This window comes from Neltuma alba, unplaced genomic scaffold (assembly GCF_004799145.2).
Source record: "Neltuma alba isolate B1F8T4 unplaced genomic scaffold, ASM479914v2 tig00012617_pilon, whole genome shotgun sequence".
In the NCBI taxonomy this organism is placed as follows: domain Eukaryota; kingdom Viridiplantae; phylum Streptophyta; class Magnoliopsida; order Fabales; family Fabaceae; genus Neltuma; species Neltuma alba.
In genome coordinates, this window is record NW_021637059.1 from 390765 (window position 1) to 407583 (window position 16819).

Consider the following 16819-nt stretch of genomic DNA (forward strand, 5'->3'; position numbering starts at 1 on the left):
ACTTTCAGCGGTGACTTTTTGTCGCCACTAAAAGTCAATTTTTTTGTAGTGTAATAAGGTTCAGTAATTTAAGCATTGGACTCAATTGGTAATTAAAGTTTGGTATTTAGGAAAGCCTAATGATATTTTACTAAATTCCCATTATCTTTTAACTGAGCAAGGAAAGTAATTGAATTTCAATTCCCAAGAGTAACTCCATCCATTGACCCAAAGCCTATTCCATTTCATTCACTATTATTTGAAAATACTAAAAATATCTATTTTCATTAAACTTTATAATTTCATAATTTTCAAACAAATCCATCATGAATTTCCCTAGTTTCATTACATTCATAGTTGATCCGTCTTGCGGTTGTGTCATGCTACACTTTTTGAAATTAATTGTTGATTGGAAACGCCAAAGCCCACGACATAAGGCTCTCGATCAGGTGCTGATGTGGCAATCTTTAAAAAAAGAAAAAAGAAAAAAAATAAATAATAAAGGGTGTTTACCTCATTTCACAAGATTTAAAAATTTTAAAATATTACAAGAGGCTAATTTGGGATTTTGAAATTGATTCATACTAATTTGTCATTTAACAAGTTTTAGGGTATTTTGTCATTTTTTTCCAAAATATAAAATTTATAGTTGTGTTATTTAAAATTTATGAAGATTACCGTCTAACAAATTTCTAAAGGCTGGTTAAAAAAAACCACATTTTTTCCGTGATCCATTCGTGGAATATCTATCTGCACGCATATGTGTGCGTAAATGTTGTTCACAAACACATTAAAATATATATAATGCTCTCAAGATTATTGGGGGAAAAAAGAAAAGCTAAGCCATCACATCTCGAATTTTGGGCCTAAAAGTACTAGAATTAGTCTAAAATGGACAAGCTACTAGACCCCTTTCAGAAGAGGTCCCAAAGGTTTCCTGGAAGTATAGAGGGACTTCTAGAGACTAAATCGTAAAAGGAAAGTTTTCTGAAACTAAGAAAAGAGAAAGTTAGAAACTAGTAAAGTCTTGAAGCCCAAAAATGAGAGATAGAGATAAATGTAGGCCAAAGGCTATGCTGGAGGCCTCAATGAGATGAATTATGGGGTTAAGCCGAACTAGAGACAAAATCATAATTTTATAAAATTTTGAGCTGGTAAGAGTAAAAATGAAAATTATGCCCAAAAATCCCAAAAAATCAGAAATGGCATGTTAAGACCTGTATGTGAAGTTTTGGAGTCCAGTACAAGGAGTTGAGATAAGTAAGGGCTAAAGGTTGTGTTAGGAACCTCAATAAAAAGATTCCTGAGGCTAAACCCATGCAGGCACTAAACACAAATTTTGCAAAATTTTAGGCCAAAAAGGGTAGAGATGGAAAGTTGGACCTGTAATATGGAAATATGCACAGTGAACAGCAACCTGAGGACTTAAAGGAAAATTTTAAATTTTTGGCCCTGTGTAAAGCTTCCACATATCCAATTTGCTTCTGAACGTGTACTTTGAGGTCTAAAAGCAAGGATGTTTTATTTTGGTATTAGAGCAAAAGTTGTGGCAAATGTTTAAACAAAACAGAGGCTCTAGTAAAGGTTCTGACCAAGTTATAAACAAAGCACTGGTTCAAGTGAAGCCTGGTATGATAGAAAACTTCGGCTAGGAAGTAATGGGTTACTAGGATTGATCCAACCAAGATTAAGAGATTGAGATGATTTCTCTATGGGAAATGGATATAGAAAAGAAGTAAGGAATGACAAAGAGTAACCTAAGAGATAGGTAGTCACTGCTTAGAGACTCCTCCTTAGGAAAGGAATGGTTGAGCTAATTAAGAGAGCTTGACTGGGGTATGAGTCAAAGTCAAAGGACTCCCCCAAAAGGTAGTGGCTAAGAGTATAGTAAGCCTGACAGGGGTAGAAGTCTATACCCTTAAGGGAAGCAAGGTGACAACCTAAGCCTCAATTAATCGATGTGACCTCAATAGAGGCAAGATAATAGGACAAGATACTTGAGGTTTGTTCAAATCCCTAAATAAAGATAGAAATCCCTAAGAGATAAAAAACCAAGAGGGATAGAGATTGGATGATATTGAATGAAAAATTGATGATGAGTTAGGTGCTTGACCTAGACACAAAATAGTAAGGTGATTGAATATTCGTTGTATGATATGATCAGTGTATAATGATCAATACCTGACTATAGGAATAATTGGTTAGAAGGTAAAGGAAGTTAGAAAGAGTAGAGTTAGGCAAGATCCCTCTTGAGGATAGAGTTGAATGGAAATAGATGAGAATGTGATAGTTAATGATTACACTGGGATCTGATATATAGAGAGAGATAGGTAAGTTCCTGATGATACCTAGAACCCAATGATGCTTAGATACTTGATAATGTTGGGGACTAAATAGTATTCTTTTGTATCCCTAAGGCATCTATGAGAAATGTGACCATAGCACTTAGGCTAGTAAGGAATACAAGAGGTGAGATTCCTATAGACAGATGCCACTGTCATGGTGATACAATAAATTAGGTTGAGAGGCTCCCCTAATGGGGATGTGGCATGTAAAGCACAAGCCAGGGTAAAGATCGAATAAGTGGAAGTTCTTGGTTACAGAGTATCTCTCAGAAATTAAGAGGTGGTCCTCCGACTCAAAGTTAACGCTGCTCTACCAAGAGCAAGCTGTCCTTTGAAGAGAAGGAAGAGAAACAACTACGATGGGGTTGACAACGTTATTAAGGTAACAATGTGTCCTCCCATAGTAGTAGATTTATCGTTGTACCTATGAAAATGTTATCTCCTCCATCAAGGAAGGGAAAGTGGTTGAGTTGATGTTGCTCTCGTGCGAACAATACGTCCTCCCACAAGAAAGAGTAACAACAGTTGAGGAAAGCTCGCGAAGTTAACCTTACCCTAATGGGAGTGGAACTGGCCAAGAGTAATGTAAGGATGAAATATTTGAAAAGATAAGAGAGATGATTTTACAAGACTTCTCCCTGTAAGATGGGAAAAAGAATTCATAAGGCATGACAAATTGACATGAATATGATAACAAGCCCATAAGGCCATAGAGGTGAACCAATAGCCTAGAGAATTAAAGAGGCCCATTGAAAGGGAAATGGCCTGAGTAGCTAAAAGTTAAGAGAAAAGAAAAGGTAGGAAAAATAAATCATTCCGGAGTTGACAGAAAGGATTGAGTAAGGCCCAAGAAGGCAATACTGGCATCTGTGATCAGTCTTGGGGAATAATCAGTCAAGTTACCAGCTAAGGGTAGGTGACTTATTCTTTAACTTAGTCTACTGGTCTAAAGGCTCCCAAAGAGTGGAGCATGGCTCAGGTAGAATGTGAAAGAATCCAGGGTGATAATAGATCCTGAAGAGACTAACAGTAGAGCGCAGTAGCTCCCAAGATCGCAGTAGACTAAGCCTAAGGGAAAGTTGCTGAGCCATAAGGGTAGTATCTCTTCGAGGCACGAGAATAAGATGACCAGGGATGAGCTTAAGATAGGGAAACCTCCTCAGGTTGGTGGCCCAATATAGAAAGAGTATCCTTATCTTTTCTATAGATACCGTTAATTGATTAAACCGAGCTCAATTCTATTCTAGTCAATGAAGGAAAGTGAGAAAAGTAAGAATTGAAAGAAGCAAGAGCTATAAGTCCTAAATGGTATGCATTCAGGCAAGCTATATGTAAAATAAGAATATAAAAGAAAGGAGATTGGCCCTTAACGTAAAATATTGGAATAGCAAAGGATGCCAAAAGCTTGATAAAGGCAGTGCTAGAAGAACTTAAAATGACATGGTACAGTAAAATACCACAAAGACAAGTACACTGCTATAGCATTATCATGAATGAATGGGCCCAAAGTATAAGAGAAATGCAAGTGGCAATGATAAAATACTTAAAAGCAAAGGCCATGCTCATGTAGATGACAAAGACACTACTAGAAAATAGCAAGTTAGCAGTGGAATATTTCTAGCGATTCAAACAAAACCACTACAAATTTACGTATTTCTAGCGATTTTACGACAAACTGTTAGAAATTAGCATCGCTTTGACCATAAAGATTGTGGGGCCCGTAATTTTCTAGCGGTTATATGCCAACTGCTAGAACTCTTCCCGGGTTTTGGTGTGAACTTGGCGCCAAAATTCTAGCGTTTATTTTCTAGCGGTCTAGGTGACCAAACCGCTAGAGAATGCAAAGAGTCATCCAATTTTCTAGCAGTTCGGTGAACTGCTAGTAAATCATACACTTTTCTAGCGGTTTTGTTGAAAACCGCTAGAAAATATTTAATTTCTGAGGTGGTTTTAATAACCGTTAGTAGTTTTTCGTGGTTGTTGCCAAAACCGGTAGAAATTTCTAGCAGTTAACTCAGAAACCGCTAGAAAATTTGTATATTTCCCGAGGTGCCCTAAATGCGACGGCCCATCGTTAGACATTTCTAGCAGTTTCAGCGATAACCACTAGAAATTTCTAGCGGTTTGGGTAAAACCGCTAGAAATTCATTGCCTATATATACCCCCCCACAGTCATTTTCACTGTTTCATTCGTTCGTGAAGCGAAGCTCTGCCGAATTCTCTCCACGAAACATATCCGAGTTCGGATTCAGTTGCAGATCCCTATTTTTAGGTAGAAATAGTAATTTATTTATAACTAATTTCTATTCTCATTTTTTATTTAATTTATTATATTTTTGTTTATAAATAATTTCTCTTTTTATTTTATTTATAAATAATTACTATTTCTTGTTATTAGGATGAGTCGTCGGGTAGGAAAGTCGCCAGTTGATCTTGAGAGGGCAGGACCCAGTGAGGATCATTGTGATGGTGGTCATGATGCTAGTGAGCCATTCCCCAGCATTCATGACTACGATCTCAATGAGGAGGATCTCCTCAGCTTTATGGAGTAGGACGATATCGAGCAGACCAAGAAGGCTCATTTTATTGGGGATGAACAACCCCATGCTGATGCTGATGCTGCTGAGGAGGAGGAGGAGGAGGAGCAGGTTTAGGGGAATAAGAATCCCCATGCTGAGCAGTGTCTTGCTCCCAGACGTCAGGCCGGTTTTGAGGTGGAATTTGAGGGTAAGTATTTATTTAACTTTTTAAATTTGACAACTATTTAATTTATATAGAAATTGTTTTAATTTATTGATATATAATTTATTTCTTAATTAAATTTTACAGACTCTGAGGGGAACAGGTCCCGTTGGAGGCTGACAACCAGAGAACTGTCTATGATGACGAGCGGATGGGTGGTTGTGCCGCTCAATGAGTTGGGCCAACTGACGAAGAAAGGTGGCCAGTTGTACAACAAGTACGTGCGTCTCCTTAGTTAGCAGTGGACACTATTCCCCATCTATGTGCAGGACTGGAAGAAGATTATCTCAGAGAAGAAGCAGCAAGGTTGGAAAATGATGAAGGTAATATAAAATTATTATTTATAATTTTTTTAATTTAAATAAATGATTATATATATATTTTTAATATTATTTAATTTATTATTTAGTTAGTTAAATGAATATATATATTTTTATTTAAATTACTTTATTGTTTGAAAATAATTTGTTATTGATTTCATTAATTTATTGCTTATAATAATTTTAAATTAGTTAAGTAAAAATATATTTTCATTTAAGTTACTTAATTGTTTAATTATGATTTGTTATTGATATAATTTATATTTTATTTATAATATTTTTAAATTAGTTAAATAAATATATATTTTTATTGAAATTGCTTAATTGTTTGTTTATAATTTGTTATTTACTTAATTTATTGTTTTAATCACAGAGTAAATTTATACTGGGGAGGAGTTGAGGGCCGACACGATCAAGAGGCTTGGGGTGGCATGGAAGAACAGGAGGGCCGACCTGTGGAGGGAGAAAAAAGGTGACAGGACAAGGCCCCTGCAGGAGATACTGGCAGATGTACCTGGTAGAGTCCTGGAGTAAGACTGATCCAGTTACGTCTATTTTAGGATGTCGGCTGACTAGATGGTATGATAATATTGTATTAATTATAATTTCTTTATTTTTTGTCCAATTTGACTAATTTAATTTTTTTACATTTTACTTCAGGCTCTTTTCGCGAGAAATACTGGGAGCGTCAGGCATCAGACGATACATCATAGGGCTGGATCCAGGAGCTTTGCGATCACCTATGACGAGATTGTGAGTACTTGAAATAAATTTGTTGAATATGTATATGTATTTAATTTGTAACTAATTATTTCTTTCATTTCATTTACAAAGGGAAAGACGCAGCAGGAGTGGGGATACACGCCTACTTATGGCAAGATGTGGCCGATTTTCTATAGACCTCGAGATGGGCGTGTGTCGGATGAGGTTGAGGAGATAGTGGTAAGTAATGAATTAAATATTAATATAATATCACAGTATAAATATCATTTCATACTAATTAGCCTCTTTATATTAATTTTGATAGACATGGATGACTCAGGTCGATACCAAGCTGTGTGAGTCTCAGGGGTCTGCCTTGGATCCCACCGCCTCACTTTTAGGGGGTTGTGGCCGGGCGCAACACCCTGGTCGAGTTAGCGGGCTCGAACTTGGACCTATACTGACTAGGTTGCCCTGCTCTGGTGGCGCTGGCCCTTCATATACTGCGAGGAGCTCTTAGGCGAGCGGGGAAGCAAAGCGACCGGGTTCCTCATCCTCAGAGGAGTTGTGAGAGGAGCTCAGACACGAGTTGGAGACCAGCATCGAGGCTAGGGTGGAGGCTAAGATTGGGGAGCGTGATCGTCAATTGTAGGAGCGTGATGCTCAGTTCCAGTTATAGCTTGACCAGTTCAAGGCAATTGCTAAGGTTATGCGTGATGTGATGATCAGTATGGCTCCAAACATCCCGATTCCTGAGATCCCTGACATACACCTGTCACCAATCCCGCCCCTGCCCCCCATCAGCCAGTCCAGCCCCAGCACATTCAGCAGCCTGCCTACCCCCTGCAGGAGGATCCAGCGGAGGACGATCACGATGATGCTGCTTCAGCCCCTCACCCTTGATTTCCCCTATTTTTATTGTATAGGATTTTATTTGAATTTTGATTTTATGATTTTATATTCTATTTAGATATTTATTTAAATTTTATGTTTATTTGTTTACTTTAATTATTTATTTCTATAATTTTATTTATGTCAAGTATTAATTAACATTAAAATATTTATTAATTTATTACTATATAAACATTAAAATTTATTAAACATGTTAAACATGTTAATTAATTAAAATATTTATACAATTTATTTCTATAATTTAAATATTTCTATAATTATTTATTAATTTATTAATTAAATTTATTAATTATTTGTTTGTATAATTAAAATATTTCTATAATTTATTAATTACTATATAAAACATGTTAAACATATATTCTTTTAACATTAAAATTTATTCTTGAAATATGTATTTTAACATTTAACAAATCATAGAATTTATTAATTTAATAAATATTAATAAATATTAATAATTTGTTAATAATTTTGTTTATATCAAGTATTAATTAATACATCATACTAAAAATGTTAATAATTTATTGAGGAGTATTTAAAATACTTTTGGAATATTTAATTTTTAAAAATACTATATTATTTCTAGCGGTTCTTGAACCGCTAAAAAATTCAAGCCAAATTCAAATTTCCGTCCTCAAGTTTCTAGCGGTTTATAACCGCTAGAAAATCAAGAAAATTTGGAGCGCTTCTAAACCGCTAGAAATTGTATAACTGTTGTCACATTCAAATTTCATCATGACGTGAATTTTCTAGCGGTTATGAACCGCTACAAAAATTTCTATTCATTGAAACCCCTAGAAATTTCTAGCGGTTAATAATCGCTACAAAAAATTGACTGTTACATAACCATTGGCAACCTTCTTTATAAGCTAAAACACTCTAACTAAAATTCATTTTAACTTCTCTTTGAGCTTCCTGTGTCATATGTTCATGAAATTTGAGCAATATTAGTGATGGATCGGTCGTGGATCAACTTACACCGGTCGTCTCCGCAATACCTAGCTGGTCTAAACTATTGATAACCTCTCAAAATTCCTACTGAGTTAAGCTGATTTAACGCTCTTTTATTGGGTTTGAAAGTCAATTTTGCAGGAAACAAAGCCTGAGGAGAGTAAAGAATGGAGAAAAGCTGAAAAGAAGTTAGCTGCCGCGACATCTGGGAGAAAACTCCTCGGCGGCTCAAACAGAAAGGGAGCAGTGCGTCTTTGTAAAAGGCGCTGCAGCACCTTACTGAATTCGCTGCGATGCCCAAGCTGTCTCTGAGGAAGCCTATTCGGTATAATCCACCACGGTCGATTATCACATACGTCGCGATGCCGGAGCCTCGAAGGAAAGCCATTCTGTAATAGGCGCCGCGACGCTTGGCCCCTCACAGCTGTGCGTTTTATGTGGTAACTTAAAAAAATTAGGGCATATAGAGGTGGAAACTCGGTTTTTTTGGCAGACTTCTACTTTGGAGCAATTTTGGAGGCTGGCTTTGCTAGGGTTTGGAGTTTTGGAGGCTTGGAACCTTTGGGCTTGAAGCTAGAAGAAATTCGAAGCTTGTAACTTGAATTTTCTGGGTTTTCTTCTTCTTCCCTTCTTGTTTCTGCTATGACTACTAGCTACTCTTAGAGTTGTAGTTCTTTACTCGATATGTATAGCTAAATCTGTTTTTCTAGGGTTATTTTGATCTATTGTATGGATTGAGACTTGGTTTTACTATCTCTTGAATGTTAATGATAATATTCAGTTGTTTTTACTTTAAGCTTAATGCTTCCTTTTGTCTGGCCATCATTTGGATTGATTGATTGATTAGTCTAACTTGAGAAAGTTAAACTAATTCGTGAACTTTGGTAAAAACATGCTAGTCCAGAAATTTAATTGAGTAAATAGATGGTTTGTCGATAGAGCAGAGATGTATTTGTTGACCTAGCATAGACTAAATGGGTTTTGGTTTTTAAAGTGCAACCTTTTCAAACAAGTGCAAGAGATTGCTATGTTTTATTTGTGATTGCAAACATTTGGTTTTGACTTGAGAAAGCTTAATCAATTCTGCAAACCCAGGCTAACTGAACTTATTGTAAAGCACTACTTGAGGAGTAATTAATCCAGTTTCATGAAGTACTTTAGTGAAGAATAACCCTAGTCTCTTAATTGTTTCAAGGTCGAGTTGATTTTATACTGCTTTAAATTATTGTTTTTTCTAATTTCATTTCACAAACTCTTTTACAACAATTGTTTCACTTACCCTAATCAAGTACACAATTATGATTTTCAACTCATCTAGCCTTAGTCTCTGAGGGAACGATACTTTTTATATTACTTGCGACCCGTCCACTTGCGGTTAAGATATTTGGTGAATAGCTATTTCTTAGATTTTGCTTTTGTCAATGCCACCGTAAATGGTAAGATTCAGTGTCCATGTCCTAAATGTAATTTCAAGAAATGGCATCCCAGAGATATTGTTAGAGAACATTTGATCTTTAAGCCCTTCCAGCAAGAGTACGTATTTTGGCAACTACATGGGAAACGGCCAGATATGGTTGCTGAGTTAGTTCCAGTAGTTTCACGGATGGGAATTCGAGTGGATGAAGCTGATGCCGTGAACGATACTGTGCGTGATGCTTTTTGCATTCATGAGAGCCCGAATCCTAACGAAGATGAAGTAAAGGGGCCTCAACTGGAGTTTCTTAGAAACGAAACTGCTCGGGAATTTTTTGACCTCATGAGCAAAGCTGACAAGCCTCTTTATTCTGGGTGCACAAAGTATTCGAAGTTGTCATTCTTGGTGAGACTGTATCATAACAAATGCTTGTGTGGTATGACTGATAAGGCGATGTCCATGTTGTTGGAATGACTGGGAGATGCTTTCTCTCAAGCTGAATTCCCTCCATCTTTTTATGAAGCAAAGAAGATTATTAACAAGCTTGGCTTGAACTACAAGAAGATAGATGCATACCCAAACGACTGTATGTTATATTGGGGAGATGATGCAAACAAGGAGATTTGTACGAGATGCAAGATGTCACGCTATAAGTCGGTACGGAAGGAGAAAAAGTAAAAGAAGAAACCAGCCAAAATTCTCAGGTACAATTTATTGCAATGTGCTACTTGTTCCGTCTCTAAATATTTGATATTTGAAATTCTCAATACAATTGATTATGATGTGTTACTTGTTTCAGTCTTTAAATATTCGGTATTTGAAATTTTTAATACATTATTTTCTTAGAGACTTTTCTTTGAAACCACAGTTGCAAAGAATGTATATGTCATCAAAAATGGTTCAGCACATGAGGTGGCATGCGACTGAGGAAAATCCAGATGACAGGTTAAGGCACCCACGAGATTCGAAGGCGTGGAAAGCATTTGATGTGAAATTTCCAGACTTTGCCAGTGATCCTAGAAATGTACGTCTTACGTTGGCAACTGATGGTTTCGATCCCTTCAGAAACATGAGCACAATTTACAGTATCTGGCCGGTGGTGTTAATTCTATACAATCTACCACCTTGGATGTGCATGAAGCAGAGCTCCTTTTTGCTTTACATGATCATTCCTCACAAGAAAGCACTGGGAAATGATATAGACATATACCTGCAACCGTTGATACACGAATTGATCGACCTGTGGACGAATGGTGTTGAGGCATATGACTCATGTGACAAGTGACTATTCAATCTCCGTGCAGCCTTGATGTGGACAATAAGTGATTTTCCCAGTTTGGGAACTTTGTCCGGCTAGAACGTGCATATTGGGTTGGCCTATCCTGAGTGCAATTTTGATTCCGTGCCATGTTGCCTTCCACACAGTCGCAAGTGGTGCTTCATAGGACATCGACGGTTCCTCGATTCCAAGAACAGACTTAGATTGCAACGGATTCGCTTTGATGGGAAACAGGAGAAGAGAGATCCTCCTGTTACTTTGTCTGGTGTGGATATTTTGTGACAGTTAGAAGATGTTAATGTTGAGTTTGGTAAGAGTGTGGATCCCGAACGATTGGGACGACGATCTCGTGGGACATCTGATACGCAACCTATGCAATGGCAGAAGAGAAGCATATTTTTCACTCTTTATTGGGAATCTAATTTTCTATGACACAGTTTGGATGTTATGCACATTGAAAAAAATATGTGCGATAATGTGCTATATACGTTGCTCAACGAAGCTGGAAAGTCCAAAGACCATCTCACAGCTAGAAAAGATTTACGGGCCTGGGGAATTCGTGAAGAGGCTTGGCCTGATGAAAACAACAAGTTTCAACCAGCTAAATTCACCTTAACAAAGCAGAACAAGGATATCTTCCTCTCAACACTGAAGAACATAAAAGTACCAGATGGATATTCTAGCAACATCTCAAGGTGCATCGATCTGCAAGCTCGAAAGGTTACTGGGTTAAAAAGTCATGACTCCCATGTTCTTATGCAACAGTTACTTCCATTGGCCTTGAAAAACACACTTCCGTCTGATGTATCAGTGGTTTTGGTGGAATTGTGTTCATTTTTCAAGAAGTTGTGTGCAAAGGTCTTGATAGCGGAAGAGCTTGATCAACTGCAAAATAAAATTATTCTTACACTTTGTCACTTGGAGATGATATTTCCTCCATCATTTTTCACTGTTATGGTTCACTTGACTGTCCACCTTGTTCGAGAAGCAAAGGTTGCTGGCCCAGTTCACTATCAATGGATGTACCCTATAGAGAGATACTAGATTATCTTTTATCCCCGCCTCTTTAAATTTCACATTTTTGTTTCATTTCCTTGCAATTATTAATGCAATATTAACTTGCAGGTACTTGGGAAAATTAAAATCATATGTTAGGAATAAGGCGTGGCCTGAGGGGTCAATAGCAGAAGGTTATTCTGAAGATGAGGTCTTAACTTTCTGTTCAAGGTACTTTGACGACATGGAGACATCTTTTAACTGCCTGCGTCGCGTAGATGATTCTCCTCTTGATCCTTCCACGTCAACTTTATTTCCTCATGTCAGGAAACTAGTTAGAGGATATGAATTCTTCAAACTCACTCCTATAGAAGAACTCCAGGCACACAGACACGTTTTGATAAATTTCAGCCAAGTTGAACCCTTCATGCAGTAAGTATATCATATAAGCTCACTAGCTTTTACACTTTATATTTGTTTATCACTGACTCTTCTAACAAATTACACTTTACTGTAGTGAGTTTGGAAGTTACCTCAGGCGTCAGCTACGGGAGCGTGCGCGTTCTGCTGACATTGATAAAAGAGTCCATAAAGAGTTTTCCATTTGGTTTACACATCAAATACGTAATGACAACAACCCATACACAAATGAATTCAAAGCTCTTTCCCTCAGTCCGTTAGACCACACACGAAGGTTTACCGCGTATAATGTCAACAGCTTCAAGTTCTGTACGGTTGGACGTGATCAAGGATTGCTCACACAAAACTCTGGAGTTTGCGGGACATTCGGGACGAGATGTTATGCTAGCAGCAGTGATGGCGATATGTGCTTTGGAGGCGTCACTTACTATGGAAAGTTAATTGACAGTTGAGTTACCAGCTTTTCACCATGACACTGTTCAAGTGCTCTTAGGCAAATACGACAACTTCACGGGGACTCGCTACTGACCACTTGGGCTTCACCTCAGTTAATTTCTCTAAACTTATTCATACGGGGGCATCTGAAGATGATGAGCCATATATTCTTACTTCCGAGGCACACCAGGTTTACTATGTCAAGGATAAGAAACATAAAAACTGGAATATTGTCGTTCACCTTAAGCCACGGGATCTTTATGATATGGGTGATGGTGACATTATTTGCAATAGCGAATCCTTCCAACCCCTGAATTTTGAAGACTTCTTTCCTCAAGGAGATGATAATTTGCCAATTATCAGGTATATGTCTTTTCTTAAATTATTTAAATAATTAACTACTAATTACTAATTTCTTCTAAATACATTATAATCCTAACATAATTTTTTTAAATATGTCCTTTCAGGCCGGATGATGATGAAGAATAGCAGCATCAAAAATTTTATTATTAAAAAAATTTTCCTTCCATAAATACATATGTATAAATTAAAATTGGTTTAGTTTTTTAAAAAATAAAAAACAAACTTATTATTAAAAAAATTTTCCTCCCATAAATCCATATGTATAAATTAAAATTGGTTTAGATTTTTAAAAAATAAAAATTATAATTTGTAGTGGTTAGGTAACCGCTACAAATTTCAAACCACTACAAATACTAGCGGTTACTTATACGCTAGAAAATGGACAAACAGCTACAAAATGCACCAAAACGCTACAAAAAAACCGCTACAAATGTGTCACTGATCTCTATAAATATCATATCACCTCTACATTCATTTACCCCATCTTTTTTCTTTCCTCTCCTATTCTTCCTCATAATTCTCTCTTTTTTTCTTACTCTCTCATATGGTGATCTCTTTCTCTTCACTATATGGTAAGTGAATTTTATTTTGTAAGTCCTTATATCTTTTATTTGTCTTTACTTATAATTTACTAACATATTTATTTCTCTTTTTCTTTCAAATTTTTCTTCTTCACACTTGTCATGCCCTCCTCAACTAATTCAAATACCTCTCAACATAATAGTTTAGGTTCAATATTACAAACTATCCCATCTTCAATTCAACTATCTTATTAAATCTTCAATTCAATTATCTTATTAAATTAAATTCACTTCTTTTGACACACTCATAATTTAATTACATATTGTTTATTACAAAATTCAAATATATAAAAAGTAATACATAACTAATTATACAAATTAACAAAAATTCTCCAATATAATCTATTTAATGGTTTTTAAATTTATAATATTATATTTTCTAATAATCAAAAACCACAAATTTTTTTGTGCCTGGAAAAACATTTCTAGCGGTTCAAAACCATTAGAAATAAAAAAAATAACGGGACAAATTTTGTGAAATTTAAATTTTGCACCAAATTTCTAGCAGTTCAAATTGCTAGAAATGTTTTGGCGCCATTCAAAAATTTAATTTCTCAGCAAAATTTGATTTGGTTCAGAACTTTCTAGCGGTTATATAACCGCTACAATTTTTTTTGCTTTTTTGCAGCGGTTTCTATCCGTTAAAAATTTCATCTCCTACTACTAGATTTTTCTAGCGGTTAATTAACTGCTAGAAAATTTCTAGCGTTTTGACCATACCGTGTAGCGGTTGCCATAACTGCTAGAAATTTTTTCTTGCACTTGATTTTCTAGCAGTTTTTGTAACCGCTACAAATGTTATTTGTTGTGGTTAAAACCGCTAGAAATGTCTTATTTTAACCGCTACAAAATACATATTTTTTTGTAGTAAGAAATAGGGAATGGAAAGCTAGGTAAGTATGAATTCCAAGATTGAAACTTAGCAATGAGGTATAATGGAAAGTTGAAAAGGCTAAAGTTGAGTAAAAGTAGGGATATTCTCCTCAGTTGACCTCTTATTAAGGGTAAGGGTAGAGGTGTGACCCGGAAATTTCAAGAACGAAATTTCTTTTGAGAGGGGGAAAATTGTCACATCTTGAATTTTGGGCCTAGAAGTACCAAAATTAGACTAAAATAGGCAAGCTACCATACTCTTTTTGGCAAAGGTCCCAAAGGTTCCCTGGAAGGACAGAAGGACTCCCAGAGACTAAATCGTAAAAAAAAAGTTTTTTGGGATTAAGAAAAGAGAAAGTTAGAGACTCTAGTAAAGTCTCAAGGCTCAAGAATGAGAGATAGAGATAAACGTAGGCCAAATGTTATGTTGGAGGCCTTAATGATATGAATTATAGGGTTAAGCTGAACTAGGAGCAAAATCATAATTTTGTAAAGTTTCGAACCAGTAAAGGCAAAAATGAAAATTATGCCTAAAAATCTCAAAAAAAATTCCAGAAAATGAGAAATGACATGTTAAGACCTATATGTGAAATTTTAGGATCCGATATAAGGAGTTGAGGTAAGTAAGAGCCAAAGGTTATGCTAAAACCCTCAAAGGAAAATTCATGCCAAGCAAATGATTGATGCAAAGACCATCCTTATTATCCCATACCAGCATTATTACCTCTAACTAGAGTCATAGCTAACAAATGATTTATCCATTCGATTGGATCACACAAAATTCCAATCATGAGGCATCACCCAGCCAAGGTGCCTAACTCATCATGATTGGACTATGGCTCCCCTCCTTTTGACTAAACCAAGGAGGTGTCACGTCCATCGAAACTGTTATAATACCCAACCATAGGAAAAACATTGGAGATGGAATCCTGAGAATCGCTATTTACCGTCTTGTATTTACATACACAAAACCTCCCATCACAACTCCACATCCATCGGTGTGCATCAAAGGCAAGTAATCACAATTATGGCAGGTATATAAAATTCCAAACATATCCCTATGATTCCAAACATTATATCTCCAATATTGCATCCTTTTAATAGTCATCAAAATAACAATACTATTTTAGCCCAAGGAACTATATTCAATTGGGTTCATCATATAACTCATATAGCATAGCATCGTTTCCAAATCATTTTTAATGATTGAGAGTTCCAACTTTATCAATATTAGTTTTCGGTCAAACATACAACTCTAAATCAAGCCTTTCATGGGCACAGCAAATCCCGAAACAGTTTAATAGGGGTGTGTGTGTGTGTGTTATATTTGACAAGTACCTAAAGGAATAAGCAGGATTACCCATACTGCGGGCGGATAAGAAGAGTAGAAGAAGGAGTGAAAGAAGAAAGCGTGTATTATAAATTATAAAATAGTGATATGGGCCCCACTGTATCTATTTTAATTCTCTTTTTTTCCTTCTCTTCTTTTCTGTTCTTTTTTGTTTTGTTTAGTATATATAAAATTCCAATTATTCTTAAAATTCATATCATGGTACTTGAAAATCTCTAAATTTGCCAAGGTGACTACGGAAGTCTAAATAATTAAACTCTAGTTGTATACTTTACTCAATTTTTTGATAATAAATAATTGTAATATATTATGTGGGAACATATTTTAAATACTTCTATTTTATTTACCATACCTTATTAAATTTTTTCTCCCTTTCTTTTTGTAAATATATAATTTCAGATTATGCCATTCAAATTTAACCCTTTTTGGGTAATTCATCTATACTCTATAATTACATGGTAATTCCCAATTACCATAATATTCTCATTAAATTCAACTTAATATTAATAAATACATACTTCCTTTAATATTAAATCATATTCAATTATTTTTCTAATTTAATATTTTTAGATCTCAAATAATATGTTTAATCTACTTTAAACCTCAAATTATCTAATAAATCACATGTTAATAGCAATTCAATATTAGGAATAAAAACTTGGAATGTTAGACGATGATCAACATTCATCACTCCACACTCATTTCTCAACCATAAATCCTCTCAACCCGTCCCTTACCTCTTCCATCATCAATCTTCAATTCCATCCCTTCCACTCATCCATGGCTGCTCAAGGGCTGAAACTTGGAGGTTCTGGGCTTCGATTAATGTGTGGCTAAGCTTCTTCACAACTCTGGGTGTCGGAAGTTGATGGCTCTAGCTCAAATACGCTTTAAGAGATGAGTTTTATTTCCGTTCCCTTTTCTCTTTGTACTTATAATTCATATGTTTAGGTTTTATTTATATTTTGAGACTTTGATTATTATGCAGTCACTGTGGTTTGGTTTAGTTGTAATTTTGATTGATTAATATAGGACTTTGTGCTTTAATATATATGGTTACATATATGTTTCCTTTGGTTTCACTGGTATCTTTTTATCTAGCGTTGTTGTGCTGGTGGATTGACGTTAATGTCACTGTTTTCAAACCAGATGCATCAGA

At 35.7% G+C, this 16819-nt stretch overlaps 1 pseudogene; it reads right to left on the reverse strand.

The window, feature by feature from the left end:
* LOC114729249 (uncharacterized) overlaps positions 1-16819 on the reverse strand; it is a 145278-nt pseudogene that overhangs the window by 118576 nt on the left and 9883 nt on the right.